The sequence below is a fragment of the Piliocolobus tephrosceles genome, chromosome 4 (genome assembly GCF_002776525.5).
Source record: "Piliocolobus tephrosceles isolate RC106 chromosome 4, ASM277652v3, whole genome shotgun sequence".
Classification (NCBI taxonomy): Eukaryota; Metazoa; Chordata; class Mammalia; order Primates; family Cercopithecidae; genus Piliocolobus; species Piliocolobus tephrosceles.
The window spans coordinates 76,210,009-76,230,377 of NC_045437.1; the positions used below are offsets into that span (position 1 = coordinate 76,210,009).

The 20,369-nt window shown below is 39.0% G+C and overlaps 1 protein-coding gene and 1 non-coding gene across 2 annotated transcripts in view; one reads left to right on the plus strand and one right to left on the minus strand.

The window, feature by feature from the left end:
• Nucleotides 1-20,369, minus strand: part of HOMER1 (homer scaffold protein 1) — a 139,023-nt gene that overhangs the window by 112,499 nt on the left and 6,155 nt on the right. The window lies entirely within an intron of this gene.
• Nucleotides 1,100-1,201, plus strand: LOC111544541. Its single transcript, XR_002732200.1, has one exon. It is a non-coding gene; the product is annotated as a U6 spliceosomal RNA (small nuclear RNA).

Sequence of the window (20,369 nt, forward strand, 5' to 3'; positions counted from 1 at the left end):
ATGAGTAAGTATAAAACCTCCTCCAGTGTTTTGCTGTCTGCTTTAAGAACGTGCAATCTGAAAGCAGACAACTATGTAAGTTACAACAGGATTTATGAGAGGTGATTAGGCAGTGCCTTTAGCACTCTCTAGAAGAGAAGGGGTCCTGATGTAGCCAAGTGGCAGGTCACGATTGATGCAGGAGATTAATGTAGTATTAGATACCCAACCCACTATCCTTATTCCTCAAGCAAGCTTCTGATTACAATCTGGATTCCACTGTGGCATTTGTTTTCCTATGTGAGAATACATTTTTAATGACTTATTAATAAACTGCCATTCTAGTTTATACATCAGTCTCTTTGAGTTTTAGTATGGTAAACCAGTTCTTAAGAGCCCCGAATCAAACATCTTAAATAAGCAATTGGCAAGCTAAAAAGCCCAGAGTGGACAATCTGCTAACCATACCAAAATGTTGTCAGTTTTTCACCATGGACCTTTTTCTTACTGCACATCCTTCACATAGGTAACAGAGCTATTTAATATTATTTTAAAATGCATTTATAATAAATAGAAAATAAATTTCAAATGTAATAATAGTTACCATTCACTGAGTAGCTATTAGTACATCAGGCTAGACCCTTTGTATACATTTTACCTAAATCTTAAAGCTAGATGGGGCACGTATTCTCATTTTACAGATGAGGAAAATGATGTTCAGTGACCTATTCAAGATCACACGGCCAAGAAGAGGATGGAGCCAGAATTCAAACTTAGATCTGATGGTAAGCCAGCCTCTTAAAATGTTGTAGACTAAATAGATTCCTGTGGTTTCACATTGTTACCAAACCCAAAATATAATCTCTATGAGTACATGTTTAATAATGTGAGTACCTAGTGAATGCCAGGAATTCTGTTAAGAGCTGTGAGGAATACACAAAGAAGAAACATACACAGGCTCCATTCTCAAAGACAGTTCATCTAAAAAAAAAAATCTTGTTAATAGAAGATGATTACAATATGAGTGGAAAGTAATAAATGCCATGGGGGGGGTAATATAAAGCACTATGAGGATTCAAGAGAGACAGAGATTTCAAAAATGTTGAAGAAACAAACTCATGTGCTCGCTTCGGCAGCACATATACTAAAATTGGAACGATACAAAGAAGATTAGCATGGCCCCCGTGCAAGGATGACACGCAAATTCGTGAAGCATATTTTTGCAAAGACTTGGAATCAACACAAATGTCCATCAGTGACAGACTGGATTAAGAAAATGTGGCACATATACACCATGGAATATTATGCAGCCATAAAAAAGGATGAGTTCGTGTCCTTTGTAGGGACATGGATGCAGCTGGAAACCATCATTCTCAGCAAACTATCGCAAGAACAGAAAACCAAATACCACATGTTCTCACTCATAGGTGGGAACTGAACAATGAGATCATTTGGACACAGGAAGGGGAACATCACACACCGGGTCCTATTGTGGGGAGGTGGGGAGGGGAAGGATAGCATTAGGAGATATACCTAATGCAAATGATGAGTTAATGGGTGCAGCACACCAACATGGCACATGTATACATATGTAACAAACCTGCACGTTGTGCACATGTACCCTAGAACTTAAAGAAAAAAATAAAATAAAATAAATTTAAAAAAAGAAAAAAAAAGAAACTCATAAAACAGCCAATTTTTAGTTTGACACTGTACCAATGGATTACTGTACTAAGTGGTGGACATTTCTTTTTCTAAAGGAAAGAAGAATACACAGCCAAGCAACAGAAGGCTAGGCTCTACCACCAGCTAGCAATAGGACTTTGGGCAAAGTCCTCAGTTGCCTCATTTAAAAACACAGGCATTACACCTGTAATCCCAGTTACTTGGGAGGCTGAGGCAGAAGAATTGCTTGAACCTGGGAGGTGGAGGTTTCAGTGAGCAGAGATTGCACCACTGTACTCCAGCCTGGGTGACTGAGCAAGACTCCATCTCAAAAATAAATAAATAAAAATAAAAATAAATAACACAGGCACCAATTTACAAGAGGCCATTCTATACCTGAAAACAAAAATAAAACATTAAAAAAATTTTAAAGGGCAGAATTTATTATCTCTAAGGTTATTTCCTTCATCTACATGAAAAATCTACTTTAAAATGTTAATATACTATTATAATTTTCTCTTCTGTTCAACTTAGACTACAACATTAAAAATTACTAAAAGAGAAAAACAGTCCCTCTGGTGTCAAATTAGTACATTTATTGCATAGATGCTACATTTTTTAGGTGAACTGAAATTTCACTCTGCTGCTTAGAATCCTCCAGAGATTCCCAAGATCTATAAAGACTGACTCACAGAGGGGACATATGAAGTCCCCTGGCACAACTTGACTTGTAACCTCTAGCAGAAACTGGCTAGGTAAGAGGTCTAGGTTGCATGCCTGTACTCAGCCTGAGGCAGCTAAAGGTCATGGTGATGTCAATCACTGCAAATATAACTTACATGAAAATGCTATCTTACGAGGGCAGGGATTTCCTATTATGTCCACTGCTGTCATACTTCCAACATTTAGAAGACTGTCAGGCACAAGTAATTACTCAGTAGACATTTGTTAAATGACTTTATAGACAAGGCAATCCCTGCCCTCATGACACCTATAGTCTAAACTAATGCTACCATAAGAATTTAGAAACGTATTTTTAGGTAATATGAGCTTGTTTTATTTATTTTTTTAATTAACTTTTCATATATTAAACCCCAGTCTGAAGAAACTGACAATATCTGACCTTAAAGTTTCGCATAAGTGGTAAACAGCTTTAATAAATAAGACCAAATCAGATATTTAAATACTTTTCTGTACTCTAACCAGTAAGATGACTCACCTATACAAAAGAGTTTTCATAAAAACAATATTACTTAAGCGTATCTTATAAAATTTATAACAGTAGAATTAGTGATTACTCATCATAAATAACATTTAAAACTCAAATTGCTTACTGAGAAGTAATATTTTTATGGCTCTATCACAGCCCCTAAAATCAGCATAATATTTCAAAAGAATCCATGAAGTCAGAACATTAAATAGATAAACTTGTTGAGCACAGTGGCTCATGTCTGTAATCCCAGTACTTTGGAAAGCCAAGGTGGAGGGATCGCTTGAGGCCAGGAGTTCGATTCCAGCCTGGCCAATATAGCAAGACCCCATCTCTACCAAAAAAACCCCACAAAAACAATAAAAAAAAAAAATAGCCAGGCATGGTGGCACAAGCCTGTAGAACCAGCTACTTGGAAGGCTGAGGCAGAAGAATCCCTTGAGCCCAGAAGTTGAGGCTGCAGGCTGAGTGACAGAGCAAGACCCTGTCTCTAAATTAGATAAGTAAATAAATAGATAAATAGATACTTGGAAATATAATACAGGGGAAGAAAAGGAAAACAAAAACTTTTAAGTGGATTTTGATTGGAAGAGAACAGATATATCCCATAAAATTATTTTTGGCCTTCAGTAGTACCAAACCTTTAAAAAAAAAAAAAAGAAAGAAAAGCAAGCTTTTCATGTTCTTTATTTAGAAGTTAAAGAATTACAGGCCAGGTGCCAGTGGCTCACGTCTGTAATTCCAGCACTCTGGGAAGCTGAGGTGGGTGGATCACTTGAGTTCAGGAGTTCAAGACCAGCCTGAACAACATGACAAAATGTACCATCTCTACAAAAAATAGCCGAGCACAGTGGGGTGTGCCTGTAGTCCCAGCTACTTGGTGGCGAGGCAAGAGGGGAAGTAGGAGGCAGAGGATCACTAAAGTCCTGGAGTTTGAGGGTGCAGTAAGCCAAGACTGCGCCACTACACTCCAGGCTGCATGACAGAGCGAGACTTTGTCTTAAAAAAAAAAAAAAAAAAAGAGTTAAAAAATAAAATTCAGTTGAGTACTAGAAATGTAACTGAATACTCACCCTTCTTGCTTGGGCTCTCTTTATGTTGAAAATCAGCCTGTGTCACATGTGCTGTCATGAGTTACTGTGATACTGGCAATATATGTCTGGGGAAGAAATGAAAGGTTTTCCTTCCATCTCATTTTCTTCTTGACTAATGAACACTATCACAGCAGTTCTGGAACTGCTTAATCAACTGGTTGTTTTCCTTATATACGAAATAAAGTAAAATGTAGCAAAAAACCAAAAACCCATAGTAACAATAGCTATGAGTTATTGAGAAGTTACTATGTGCAACAAACACTTTTAACAAACTTGTTTATTAAGCAAACTTGTTTATTTTAATCCCTTCATCTTCATAATTGTATCCCCATTTTACAGATGAGGAAACTGAGACACACAAAACTACCCTGCCCAAGATTATGGAGCTAATAAGAGGATCACTAATTTAAATGTAGCCACTACCTGGCTCTAGAGACCTCACCTGATTGCTAAGTTCTGCCTGTACTGTATCATGCTACACTTTACCATAGTCACAGCTTTTGTGGCCTAAATCCCTATCCCAAAGTTGAAAAAAGTCCTCTAAGGGATCCAGTCCAATCAATTTAGAGCTTAATAATGAAGTTATATAACAATGCATAAAGTAAAATTCATTTCATGTTGAGGCCTCTGTCTTTTAACTACTTCTGTCACTTAACGAATATTGCTTAATTTAGTTAAACGCATTCTATCATGAAAGTCCCCATATAAAAAAAAAATCCACTATTGAGGCTGTAATAGAATTAGTACAGGGGTACAGTTACTTTGGGTGAAACTACTTTGACTGAAAAGTATACCCTGTCTAGAAAGACTAAAAATATTTATCAAGAATAAGGAAGATAGGATAACTTCTGAAACTGTTTCTAAAATAATAATATACTGAATTCTCAGTAAGAATCAGAACAATGTTTAAGTGCTTTACCAATCAATTAACTTCTGCGACTTTCCTAGGTATAAAAGAAGGAAAAAAAAACCCTACCTTATTAAAGAATCCCTATACATTTTGGTTCACACGAGCGCAAGTGCTTTGTGTGTGGTATGTGTACTGAGCAGTAGTAGGAAATGGGAATATAAATATTAAATGCAGTCCCAGCCCTCAAAAGACTTCTAAGACTTTCCAAAGGACTTGGTTTCAGGATGTTTTCCACAGAAAAGACATCGAATGTTTAAAAAATTGGTGACATTTTGGAAAACTTAATAATTATTAGGTTGGTCTTCCAAGATTAGAGATGTTCTACATCGAAGGAAAAGGGCCACTAAGGGGGGAAAAAGTAATACATATATTAAAATAACAGAATAGAACACTACAAAAATGGGATGTACCCACTTCTTGCTTTATTTTCAGCAGAATGAAGAAAATGATTTTTTTTTTTTTTTTTAAAGACAGAGTCTCACTCTGTCGCCCAGGCTGGAGTGCAGTGGCACGATCTTTGCTCACTGCAACCTCCGCCTCCCAGGTTCAAGCGATTCTGGTGCCTCAGTCTCCCAAGTAGCTGGAATTACAGGCATGCGCCACCACACCAGGCTAATTTTGTATTATTAGCAGAGATGGAGTTTCGCCATGTTGGCCAGGCTGGTCTCGAACCCCTTGACCTCAGGTGATCGCCTGTCTCAGCCTCCCAAAGTGCTGGGATTACAGGCGTGAGCCACCGCATCTGGCTTGAAAATGAAAACTCTTCTAACACGCTCCGCTAACCCTTCTAACTCTACTGTGCTCTTCAGGTACAATAATAACTAGATTTAGACGGCTTCAAGAACACCAGAATGTGTGGCTTCTAATCTCAGCTGGGACCTTTAAGTTACTCAGTACTGTCTCCCACTCTTCCCTCTATTACCAAGGCTCTGACAACCTTTACATCCCCACACTTTGCAGATGGCCCTGCCTTTTATCATTCACTGGAATGAAGTTCCATGAAGGCAAGGCTCTGTTCACAGCTCTCATATACTTAGAACACTGCCTGACACGTAACAGGTAATCAATGTTTGTTAAGTCAATGAATGAACGGAAGAGACAGAGGCCATCAGCTAAGGAATTCCCTCAGTCTCCTGCTTTAACCTACAAACTAGTCATATCCTTTCCTTCAGTCTATGAGGACAATATTCCTCCTACTGAAGGTTAACTCCTCCACCTGTGCTCCATATTGCATTCTCGCCCATCTCTTTCTCAATAATTATCCCTTTCTACTCTAATATTTTAAATACACCTTGCCATGGACTCCTTTGCCAGATCCTAAAAATAATGCTTAATCCCATTCCGTAAGCAAAACCAAAAGAATTTCCTGAACCCGAGAGCTTGCTGAAGCTACTATTTCAAAGATGCTTGGTCTTAAAGGAGAAGCAGACACATTTCTAGTGTCTGCTCCTCATCCTTCAACACCTTCACTTCATGGCAATCTGATTTCCACCCTAGGCTTCTCAAATTCAAGGTAAGATTGTTAAAGGACCATAACTTATCCAATCTAATTATTTCTTGCCTCATTTAATGTTTCTGCTACATTTGATCCTGGCTACTACTCATTTCTTGAAACTCCCTTTCTTGGCTCTTTTGACACTATTCTCACCTGACAGCTTTCTCAGCTGTCCCTTAAATGACTATTCCCAGAGATGCCTGATCTGCTATATAAATACCCTGCATGAGCTCATCCACATTCACAGCTCCAACCAAAAATTCTATATTCTGACTCCCAAAACTCTATCCCCAGCCCAGTTTTCTTTTCCTGAATACTAGACCAACAATATCCAATTATAAAGCATTCCCACGTGGCTGACCACAAATATCTCAGGGTTCCTTCAATTTGTCATCTCACCTTGCTACAAACTTGTTTCTCTCCTCTTGGTTCCCTTTATCAACTAATGGCTGACCAAGGCAATCTCTTTTACCTCATAATATCTATCTAGATCACTGTCAACTCCTATAGACATTACTACTTAAATCTCTTGAATTCAAGCCCTGTTCTACTCAGTTTTAATTCAAGCCATTATTCTTGACTAAATTACTGCAATTAACCTATCTTGCAATTGAGTGTCTCAGCTGGGTGCGGTGGCTCACACCTGTAATCCCAACACTTTGGGAGGCCAAGGCGGGTGGAACATTTGAGGTCAGGAGTTCCAGATCAGCCTGACCAACATGGTGAAACTCTGTCTCCACTGAAAAATACAAAAATTAGCCAGGCATGGTGGCAGGTGCCTGTAATCCCAGCTACTCCGGAGGCTGAGGTGGAAGAATCGCTTGAACCCAGGAGGAGGAGGTTGCAGTGAGCCGAGATTGCGCCACTGCACTCCAGCCTGGGCAGCAAGAGTGAAACTCAGTCTCAAAAAAAAAAAGTGTCGCTGAGACACCCAAGCATTTCTTTCTCTCTCTCTCTCTCTCTCTCTCTCACTTACACACACACACACACACACACACACCTGCCTTCTCCAAGTCCAAAACTTCCTCCATATTGCAACCTGAGTAGTTGATCTAAAATACAAGCATGGTAATAACTACCAACTTAAAATTGTTCTATTGCTCACCATTACTTAACAGCTTCTCAAGTTGTGTGCAGGAAGAAGTTACTATTCTCCGTTATCATTTCTATTTTTATATGTTTTATTACATACACATTAAATATGTAAATTTATATATTAATACAGAGAGGACATGTAATTTTATAAATATACACATATGAAGGAAGACGTTCAAAATCTTTGATATGGGTACTGCATCAAAAATATTTGAAGACAGCCGGGTGCGGTGGCTCATGCCTGTAAACCCAGCACTTTGGGAGGCCGAGGCGGGTGGATCACAAGGTCAGGAGATCGAGACCATCCTGGCTGACATGGTGAAACCCTGTCTCTACTAAAAACACAAAAAATTAGCCGGGCGTGGTGGCGGGCACCTGTAGTCCCAGCTACAGGCAGAAGAATGGCATGAACCCGGGAGGCGGAGCTTGCAGTGAGCCGAGATCCCACCACTGCACTCCAGCCTGGGCGACAGAGTGGACTCCGTCTCACAAAAATCAATCAATCAATCAATCAATCAATCAATAAAATTTTTGAAGACTACTACATTAATCTAGAGGAAGAGTACAATCCTCTTAACATGACATAGTCATGATCTGGCCTCTATCCTTCTAGTCACATCTCCCTTAACTACCTTAACTTTCCAATTAGCGTAATTCACCTCTGAAGCTTTTTACCCATGCCACCTCTCAGCCTAAAATACCCTAACAACTACTCATACATCTTCCCCTCCCCCAACTCTTATTTGTTCATTAAGGCTCAAAACAAACATGACTGGCCATGTGAAGCTTTCTCTGACCTTCCAAGGTAGAGGTGGGCACTTCCTTCTCTGTGCTACCAAACACAACATACATCTCTATTACAGCACTTAAATCACAGTACTATAATTTCTTGTTTACATGGCTATCTACTCATCTTTGTACTACCAGTGCCTGGCATGACTCATGACATAAATTAAGTGCTTACTGTTTTTTACAAGTGCTCATGAGGCACAGTGTTAGGAGACAAACTATAGCAATACCTTAGTTACCTGACACAGCTGAGTCAGTGCTCTCTTTTCCTTAGGTTTGGGCTAATCAATTTTAAGTTTTTAATTTTAAGATGTGCTTACATCATGCATTGGATTTTCAGGTGTTGGTTACAGGGCGAGATTTTCAGAAAGCCAACACTTTATCATCCACCAAATTCCAATCAATTAACTGTCAACAGTGTCAACACATTCCGACACTGTTCTGAAAGATGCCTTATAGAAATTCAAAAGCTAAGGGCTCAGTGATTCTGGTCAAACATGGCGAATTAATTATACTCATTTATCTTCCTTTTCCAAAATTCCACTAAAATGAAAGTGAAGGGGGAAAAAACAAGGTATAAACCTGTAACACCAAAGACTGTAAAAAGCAGTAGCAGTTCTTAAATAACTTTAATACAGTTTTCAAAACGTATTAAAGATGGAAAATAGAAGGAATGGTGCCTGGTTTGACAAAACCAAGGAAACTATAATAAAAGTGCCTGCAAAGAGGGAACTAAGTGAACAACCTGCTGGCTAGAATTTAGAAGCAAAGGGACTGCAGAGGAGGTGTGAAGTATGCAACTGAAATGGAGGAATTGACTGAAGGTTTAAATAACAGAGAAATGAGACTCCCACCCTTTCCCACAGTCAATCAACTACCTTTTCCAATAGCAGAAGACAGGAGTGGGGCCTAAAATAGGAGCACCAGGAGAAAGGCTGCAAACAGAACCTTGTCCCCGCAAAAACCTTCCCATTCCTGACTTTCAGATTACAGCGGATGATATGCCTCGGAGGTATATAACAGAAGAATATACTTACCTTGCTCTCAGAATGTCAAGATTAGAACTCTACACTGGAAGATTCTCCTCTAAAGAAAATGAAAAGTGTCATAGAAAAACTTACAATCTTAGACAACAGACCTCCCCAAACTTGGGAATCAACCAAAAAAATTTAGGCCAGTTCACCACCTAAATATCTAAGTTGAAGTCCACCAGTGACAGGCCTCACTGATTCACAAAAAGCTTTTAATCACCTTTTTAGTATCATACACAGCTGAGGCTCACTAGATACTCCAGAATAGTTTCCAAAATGAAATAAGAAACTAAACCAACAAAAAGGAACACAAAAGAAAGACAATTTAGGGAATAGAAAAATTTCAGGCCAGGCACGGTGGCTCATGCCTGTAATTTCAGCTCTTTGGGAGGCCGAGGTGGGTGGATCACTAGAGGCCAGAAGTTCAAGACCAGCCTGGCCAACATGGTGAAACTCCATCTCTACTAAAAAATACAACAATTAGCCAGTTGTGGTGGCATGCACCTGTAGTCCCAACTACTTGGGAGGCTGACGCAGGACAATTGCTTGAATTCAGGAGGCTGCAGTGAACCGAGATCACACCACTGCACTCTAGCCTGGGTAACAGAGTGAGACTTTGTCTCAGAAAAGAAAGGAAAGGAAGGGAAAGGGAAAGGGAAGGAAAGGAAAAGAAAAGAGAAAGAAAGAAACATGTAGGCTTCAACAATACTGGACAAACTTAAGGATATCTAGACAGAATGAATAACTTAGAAGTAAGATTTCTTCCAAAAGCAGAAAACTTCAGAAGTCAAAGCAGTACCTGGTAGTTTAAAAAACAATACATTCAGAAATATCAAAAAGCAGAACTCTGACCAAGAAATGGGCATAACTGTTACAAGTAATCAGGTTTAAAAAGATTAGAGACCAGTTTCAAGTTGTCTTGGATATTTTTGCTTATTAAAAAATAGACAGGGCTGGGTGCAGTGGCTCACGCCTGTAATCCCCGCACTTTGGGAGGCTGAGGTGGGTGGATCACCTGAGGTCAGGATTTCGAGATTAGCCTGGCCAACACAGCAAAACCCAGTCTCTACTTAAAAAAAAAAACAACAAAAATTAGCCAGGCTTGGGGGTACGCATCTGTAATCCCAGCTATTCAGGAAGCTGAGACAGGAGAATCATTTGAACCTGGGAGACGGAGGCTGCAGTAAGCCAAGATCGTGCACTGCAGCCTAGGAGACAGAGTAAGGCTCTGTCTCAACAACAACAACAACAACAAAGCTTACTCAAGTTCTTCCCCCTTAGTTCAAACTTAGCTTTTGCAACTTCAAAAGGAAGGGGCAGCAAGCAAGCAAGCATACTTTAGGAGTCACTGAAGCTTTTGAATGGACAAAAGTTTCTCACATTTGATTTGTAAGCTTCATTTATCAAATGCAGTCACTCTCAAAGAAGTTCCCTGGACCAGCAGCATCAGCATGCCCTGGGAATCTGTTAGAAGAGCAAATTCATGGACCCCATTCCTAGATCCACTGAATTAAAAACTCTGGGGGTAAAGGAAGTCCAGCAATCTGTGTTTCTTTTTAACAAGGCCTCGAGGTGATTCTCATGCAGGTTCAAAATTGAGAACCACTGATCTAATAAGCATTGCTGCCACTGTCATACTAGATGCTGATGCTGTGGTCTTCCTTCTTCAGTCAAGAGTTAAAGCATTTCCAAGCCAGGTGCAGTGTGGCTCACCCCTGTAATCTCAGCACTTTGAGAGGTCGAGGAGGGCGGATCACCTGAGGCCTGGAGTTCCAGACCAGCCTGACCAGCATGGAGAAACCCCGTCTCCACTAAAAATACAAAATTAGCCTGGTGTGGTGGCGCATGCCTGTAATCCCAGCTGCTCAAGAGGCTTAGGCAAGAGAATCACTTGAACCTGGCAGAGGTTACAGTGAGCTGAGATCGCGCCATTGCACTCCAGCCTGGGCAACAAGAGTAAAACTCCGTCTCAAAAAAAAAAAAAAAAAAAAGTTAAAAAAAAGAGTTAAAGCATTTCCAAACTGCCTGTATCTGACCTACATTAGCGTATCACAGTTGCTAGTAGGAACTCAAAAAATGTTTGCTGAATAACGGATCAGGCTTCAGATGACTTTCTTTGGCCAGAGGGTTTTAAGAATACACTGGATATGAATGTTTTTAGGCAGGATCTCTTCTCTTCACTTTCCTACAGTCCCCACCAGTCCCAACTGTCTTCTATCTCATACTATCACACATTTTTCTGGTCAGCCAATGACAGCATAAGAGTTTGAAAGCTCTGGGAAAGATAATTCCAAAAAAAATAATTTTAAATATGGATACAATATGGTCCAATCTTCTCTTACAAGTGAGGAAATCAAGTAACTTACAACTACCTCGGGATGATTCAGAAATTGTACAATATGCTACAATTGGTCCTTCTACTTGCAGGTCTCCACTTTGTTATTTTTGTTTGTTTGTTTTTGTTTTTGAGACAAAGTCTTGTTCTGTCACCAGGCTGGTGTGCAAAGTGGAGCGATCTCAGCTCATTGCAACCTCTACCTCCCAAGTTCAAGCAATTCTCCTGCCTCAGTCTCCCAAGTAGCTGGGACTACAGGCGCATACCACCACACCCAGTTAATTTTTGTATTTTTAGTAGAGATGGGGTTTCACCATGTTGGCCAGGATGGTCTTGATCTTGATCTACTGACCTTGTGATCTGCCCACCTCGGCCTTCCAAAGTGCTGGGATTAGAAGCGTGAGCCACCGTCCCCAGCAAGGTCTCCACTTTTAAGCCCCAGGAAAAATGTTTCAAGATAGCATCTCAAGCTTTCTTTTTCTGGTCTGAACTCTTTAGAAAACTAGAGCCTGCCTATGTATTATGTAAATAGATGCATAAGTATTCCAGAGGCTCATGAGCCCAATAACTACAAAGGCAGTTAACAAGGCCGACTGATGGCATTTACATGTTAATATCAACTTTGAAAACTCTATACCAAAAACATGTAATAACATTTCATTTATGAGAAGTACTTAAATGTATTCAAAATACAGTTGACCCTTAAACATGCATTTGAACTGCACCAGTATACTTACAATAATGTTTTACAACTGATTTTTTTCAATAAATGTATTAGAAAAATTTTTGGAGATTTGCTATAATTTGAAAAAACTTATAGATTAACTGCATAGCTTAGAAATATTGAAAAAATAGAAAAAGGCATTATGAGTGCATAAAATATGTAGATTCTAGTCTATTTTTTCATTTACTAACATAAAGTACACACAAATCTATTACAAAGAGTTAAAATTTATCAAAACGTAGGCAAAAACTTACAGACCATACATGGCACATCTAGAAAACTGCAAATACACATAAAGATGCAGTATTACATCATGGCGTAACATTAACTAGTACATACTATTCTACTGTAATAATTTGTAGCTAACTCCTATTGCTATTGCAGTGAGCTCAAGTGTCTGCTTAAAATGCCACAGTAAATTGTGTATCACAACAGTAAAATCACGGTTCTTGCATGTTTTTCATCCTTTTTAGTGCAATACCATAAACTTTGAATAACACCACGAGACCCATATGAAGTGCCACTAGTGATGCTGGAAGTGCTCCCAAGAAGCAAAGTCATGCTATTACAAGAAAAAGCTGAATTGCCTGATATGTGCTGCAGATTGAGGTCTGCAGCTGTGGTTGCCTACCATTTCAAGATAAATGAACCCAGAGTAAGGACCATTGCAAAAAAAGAAAAGAAAATTTGTGAAACCATCTTACCAGCAGGTGCAAAAACCTTGCACTTTTTGCAAAATACCTTTTTTCTCATATTGAAAATGCAGCTTCTATGTGGGTGAAGGATTACTATTAAAAAAACATAGCTATTTAATATGAATTGAGAAAAAGCAGTTTTTTGATAACTTAAAGCAAAAAGAAGATGAAGGATCTAAAGCCAGAGAATTTAATGCCAGGAAAGAATGGTTTGATAATATTAGAAGAGCTTTGGCTTAAAAAATGTCCAGATAACAGGAAAAGCAGCTTCTGCCCACTAAAAGGTAGTAGATGAGTTCCTAGATGCCATTAGGAAAATCACTGAGGAGAAAGGATATTTGTCTGAACAGGCTTTTAATGCAGATGCCTCTGCCACCACAGATGGCAAAACCAATCCCTCCTCTTCCTCAGCCTACTCAATGTGAAGACAATGAAGATGAAGACCTTTAAGATGATTCACTTCCATGTAATAAACAGTAAATATATTTTCTCTTCCTTTTCTTTTGAGACAGAATTTCTCTGTCACCCAGGCTGGAGTGCAATGGCATGATCTCAGCTCACTGCAACCTCTGTCTCCCAGGATCAAGCAATTCAGCCTCAGCCTCCTGAGTAGCTGGGACTACAGGCATGCGCTACTACACCCGGCTGATTTTTGTATTTTTAGTAGAGATGGGGTTTTGCCACGTTGGCCAGGCTGGTCTCAAATTCCTGGCCTCAAGTGATCCACCTGCCTCAGCCTCCCAAAGTGCTTGGGACTACAGGCGTGAGCCACTGCACCCAGCCATTTGTGTGTGTGTGTGTGTGAGACAAAGTCTGACTCTATTACCTAGGCTGGAGTGCGGTGGCAGGATCTCAGCTCACTGCAACCTCTGCCTCCCGGGCTCAAGCCATCCTCCTACCTTGGCCTCCCCAGTAGCTGGAACTACAGGTGTGTACCACCATAACTAGCTAATGTTTGTATTTCTGTAAAGACTGGTTTTCACCATGTTGCCCAGGCTGGTTTCAAACTTGTAAGCTCAAGTCATCTGCTGCCTGGGCCTCCCAAAGTGCTGGGATTACAGGCATGAGCCACTGCACCTGGCTCCTTATGATTTTAATAACACTTTCTTTTCTTCAGCTTACTTTATTGTACAAATATGGCATATAAAACATATAACATACAAAATATGTGTTAATCAACTGTTTATGTTATTGATAAGGCTTTCCAGTCAACTGTAGGCTATTAGTAATTAAGCTTTGGGAGAGTCAAAAGTTAAATGTGAGTTGGTGGGGCAAGTAGTACCTCTAACCTCCACCATGTTCAAGGGACAACTGTATGATGTATTGTGCGAGACTTACTTACACTAAAATTAAAATGCAGATTTTTCAGTACAATCTAGAAGGAAAACAACATACATTTAATGAATTCATCTATAAGAAACTAAGTTTGCAGTAAAATTAAGTCTCTGTAAACCACTATAAGGACTTAGAAAGCCTTCTCCAAATGAATCTATATCTATGTAAGCATGCATTGAGGAGCACCTGTTCTAATGGTAAGAGCCCCAAGGAGCTGGGGAATCCAGCACATGATCTGCCATGTCAAAGCTGCATAACCTCCCATAGTCACAGTTTCCCTTTGGGCTGCATCTCCTTCTCCACAAAAAGTAGTTTAGTGCTAATACACTAATAACTGACAAAAGAAATACTCCTTACACTTAAACAAGTTTTGCTAGCACTAGAGTAACTGCTTCTTTAGCCAATCTTGAAAAGAATGAGATAAAATTTGAGATAAAGCTAAAATTGATACAAATATCTGTAAGTATCCAGATGTGATAACAGTGACTGGTCCTGATAACTTTTTTTTTTTTTTTGAGACAGAGTCTGGCTCTGTCACCAGGCTGGAGTACAGTGGCGCAATCTTAGTTCACTGCAACCTCCGCCTCTTGGGTTCAAGCAATTCTCCTGCCTCAGCCTCCCAAGTAGCTGGGATTACAAGTGTGCACCACCAAGCCCAGCCAATTTTTGTATTTTTAGTAGAGACAGAGTTTCGCTATGTTGGCCACGATGGTCTCGATCTCTTGACCTGGTAATCCGCCTGACTTGGCCTCCCAAAGTGCTGGGATTACAGACGTGAGCCACCGCGCCCTGCCAGTCCTGATAACATTTTACTGTAATCAATATTTTTTTTAAACCCTCACCCTTAAAACCCAAGAGAAGTTCTCTTTTTAATACCCTCACCCTTAAAACCCAAGAGAAGTTCTAAAACTTAGTATGTTCATTATAGAGAAACTACAAGATTCAGAAAGACTAAAAAACAAAAGTTTACAATCTTACCTCCCAGAAATAAACATGGTACCACTTTAATGAGTCTCTTTCAAACATTTTTATGCATACACAGAATTTTATATACTTGAAGTCATTCAGAACATACAATTTCATATCCTGATTTCTAACTGACCACTGTACCATCTTTGAAAATATTCTTTGGGATAGCTTCTACCACATGAATAGCCTATAATGTAACATCCTAGATTTTACACTGATTACTCAGAATATACAGTTAACCCTTGAACAATTTGTGAGTTAAGGACACTGACCTATGCTCAGTAAAAAATCTGCATATAACTTTTGACTCCTCAAAAACTTTACTCATAACCTATTGTTGACTGGAAACCTTATTGATAACATAGTCAATTAACATATTTTGTGTATTATATACTGTACGCATACAATTAAGTAAGCTAGAGAAAAAAACATGTTATTAAAAAAATCAGGCCAGGCATGGTGGCTCAGCCTGTAATCCCTACACTTTGGGAGGCTGAGGCAGGCAGATCACTTGAGGTCAGGAGTTCGAGACCAGCCTGGCCAACACGGCAAAACCCCACCTCTACTAAAAATACAAAAATCAGCCAGGCGTGGCCGCATGGGCCTGTTATCCCAGCTACTCAGGAGGCTGAGGCAAGAGAATCACTTGAACCCAGGAGGCAGAGGTTGCAGTGAGCCAAGACTGCGCCACTGCACTCCAGCCTGGGTGACAGAGTGAGACTCTGTCGCAAAGAAAAAAAAAGAAAAGAAAAGAGGCCGGGTGCAGTGGCTTACGCCTGTAATCCCAGCATTTTGGGAGGTAGAGGCAGGCAGTTTACCCGAGGTCAGGCGTTCAAGACCAGCCTGGCCAACACAGTGAAACCCCATCTCTACTAAAAATACAAAAATTAGCCAGGCAGGATAGAGCAAAACTCTGCCACCAAAAAAAAAAAAAAGAAAGAAAAAAGAAAATCATAAGAGAAAAATGTATTTACTATCTATTAAGTGGAAGTGGATCATCATAAATATTCTTATCTTCCTCATCTTCACATTGAGTAGGCTGAGGAGGAGGAGGAAGAGGAAGGGTTGGTCTTGCTGTCTTGGAGTAACAAGAGGTGGAAGAAACTCTGCATATAAGTGAACCCACACAGTTCAAACATGTGTTGTTCAAGGGCATCTGTACTAAAATGTTGCAAAATACAATTAAACAGCAATGTCATCATTAATGTCTATTTCCACTATACTAATATAGGCATAGCAATAAGTATCAATCTAACAATAGTAAAATACTAAATAAAAGCAACAATGAAATACACAACTAAAATCTTACAGATTATCAGTTGGGTAAGGAAAACAGCAGCCTGCAAGATCTAGAATTTTTTTTTTTTTTTTTTTATCAACAGAATCTCAAGAAAGATCAGTTTAAGAGTGACTTGGGAGTAATCCCATTGAGCTTAATGTATACAGATCCCTGGCAATACTGAGTAAACAAGAGTAGGAGGAATCCTCAATCTGTAAACATCTTGGGAGCTGGCAGAGTGATTAAGCAAAGCACACAAATTTTAATGTTAAAAGCCATGAGACAGTGATTCATAACGGAGTAAGAAAGAAAACAGCACTGTTTTACAAAGGAATAAGCAGGAAAAAAAAAAGCACAGAAAGGTAAAGGGATAGGCTAAGTAACTTAAATATTATAATAGGTTCAAAATAACTGTCCCATATACATTTAGGAATGTACAGACTTATCTTCCAGGAAGACTGACTGATAGAAATTTCTAATATGAGTATTTTGAGGTCTTTGATAGTCATGTCCTAAAGATCATTATTAAGAGTCTAATGAGGGAAACTGGAAAGTAACTGGGCAGAAAATTCCAACTCACACAAAGAAAGTCTTGTTCAGAACAACCCTTATAAATACTTAAACAGAAGAAAGACAATAACAACTTAAGATTGAGATATACATAAATACAAAGGTAATTCAAAAATTTATCTAGAAAAATTATCAGAAAAATAATTGGTATATCCAACTATTGGCCCAATTGCTAGAAATCAGGATTTTCTGTATATGAGCGCTAATTCCCACAAATCCTTTCAACTAATATTGCACATGTGTACCACACTATGAATTTGTGGGTTAGGAAGCACAATGTATAATACCCAAAGAGATACGTATCAGAGTTATATCTCTCAGTAGACTTCTATTGAGATTCCCCAATTAGGCTGGGCGCAGTAGCTCATGCCCATAATCCCAGCACTTTGAAAGGCCGAGGTGGGTGGATCACTTGAGGTAAGGACGAACATGGTGAAACCCCACTTCTATCAAAAATACAAAAATTAGCCAGGTGTGGTGGCGCACCCGTAGTCCCAACTACTAGGGAGGCTGAGGCAGGAGGAGCACCTGAGCCTGGGAGATGGAGGCTGCAGTGAGCTGAGATTGCGCCACTTCACTCCATCTTGGGTGATACAGCAAGACTCGGTCTCAAAAAAGACTCCCCAATTAGACAATGACAAATTAGGAACAAACTATTCTATGGAGGGGGGTGGAAATCAAGGACATTCTCCTCTACAGGCCTCTGGACTCTGAGGCATGTGACCACATGGATCCAGACATGCCAACAGACATGACATAATAAACATGACTTTCAATGACCTTATAAAGTAATGAAATTGCTTTAGTATCTGTGTTCCCTAAGCACAGTTTTTTGTTTGTGTTTAATTTCTACGCAACTCTTACTTGGTAATTTTACAAAAAGCCCTCAATTCTTACAACTTTCGTGCCTGGAGGACTTGGTGCCAACACTTCTCAAAAGATAACATTGAAACTCTTCTTGTTTTATGGAAGAACATTAAAATAAGATGTTCGTAAAGCCAAGCTAATTTTTTAAGCTAATATTAATATTAGGTGTTAAGAGATAAAGGTGATTTTTTTAAAAGGTAAAGAAAATGCAAAGGTAAGTGCACTATGAAGATAAAACATTGATTAGATCACTGGTTTGGGGGGGATTTATAAACAATTTTATTTTCTGATACAAGACAGAAAACAATGACTTTTTGCCTTCCTTTAGTAGTCTACCTTGACAGAAAAAAAACATAAATAAGGGTAAATAAAATTCAGTTCTTAACTAAGTCAAATGTTAGTTCGATATATAAAATTATTTTAGCTACACAAGATCCATACTGGCTTCACAATCCATTATTGGGTGGACAAAACCTCACTGAAAGAAGAGTTAAAAAGATGACCCTATAAAATTAATTATATTATCCAAAGTATTTAGCAGACAAAAAAAATTAAATTAATTCTAAATTGTACTTACCAGAGAATTGAACAATTTTTAAAAACTTTTAAAAACAACATTTTTAAAAATGCAAGTAGAAGAAAAAGGCAAAACAAAAAAAGATTGTATGTGTCAATAATTTCCCTTAAAAATACTGCTTAAAACAAGCAACATTGATTCTTATCAGTTTCATCTTTTTTTTCTTTCTCAGACATTTCATGAAGAAGCACAGAAATGACTAATGTGTTACACTCAGGACAGATGGGTAAAGGGGTATCAAAAGGTATGAAATGTTAAAATTAAGAACATAAGTTCATCAATAAAGTTGACTCTTTTAACAGAGAGTCATCATGGATGTCCTAATTTTATAGACTACGGAGAGGTGTGCTATAAAAAGTAAGATTAAAATACATGATTTTGGCCAGGCGTGATGGCTTACAGCAAGGCAGATGTATCACTTGAGTCCAGGAGTTCAAGAACAGCCTGGGCAACCTGATGAAACCCCATGTCTACAAAAAGTACAAAAATTAGCCTGCCATGGTGGTGTGAGCCTATAGACCCAGCTACTTGGGAGGCTAAAGTAGGAGGACTGCTTGAGCCTGAGAGGTCAAGGCTGCAGTGAGCCATGATGGCACCACTGCACTCCAGCATGGGTCACTGCACTGTCTCAAATAAATAAATAATTAAATATATATATATATATATAATTTTATTCACATACTGAAGACCATTGAATTATTAGTTTTTAAAAAGTTTTACCTACTCTTGGCTGGGTGCAGTGGCTCACACCTGTAATCCCAGCACTTTGGGAGGCTGAGGCAGGCAGATCACGAGGTCAGGAGTTTGAGACTACCCTGGCTAATATGGTGAAACCCCATCTCTACTAAAAAATGCAAAAATTAGCTAGGCGTGGTGGCGTACACCAGTAGTCTCAACTACTTGGGAGGCTGAGGCAGGAGAGATGCTGGAACCCAGGAGGCAGAGGTTGCAGTAAGCCCAGATAGCGCCACTGCACTCCAGCCTGGGCGACAGAGCGAGACTCCGTCTCCAAAAAAACAAAACAAAACAAAACAAAACAAAAAAGTTTTACCTACTCTTGCAATACTCATTCAATAAGACGGATGTGAAAATTTTATCTGAATTCTTGTATATGGGCTAAAATCTACATAAATATTCCTTATCACATGTAGATTCTTTTGAAATGAAGATATTTAACAGACCTGAAACTTTGCAATGCCTCAAAAGCACTCAACTTTTCAAAAACAAACAGAAATATCAGCCACAGGTCATAAGGCATTACAAATATGCAACACAAAAAAACTGCACATTTCATTCCATTAGATATGTCCTGAGATATAAATCTACATAAAATGTTTTATAGTCATTTAAAAACTACATCAGAAAAAAATTATATCAGAAAACATTAAGCACTCACCACTCATTTTCCCTACTCTTCTGTCCAGTTAGTCATATTAATCCAAAATAACAATCCAGTAACTAAAAACAAGTACTTCAACTAAACACTAAAGACTGAAAAAAAAAAATCACATGGCAGTAGAGAGGTCAGACCTTTTGGGATATAACCACTTTTTCTTCTGAGATGTTTAATCACTCAAAACTATAAACTATGAATAAAGACAGTTTCTTCTGTCAACCCCTTAACTCCCAAATTCACTATTTTATGAACCACAGTTAGTGACTTTGCTAAGAACATACCATGCTCTTCGCTACATTATTACCTCTGCACATGAAATGTCCTAATTCTAAAGAAGCTGCATTCAGTCAACTA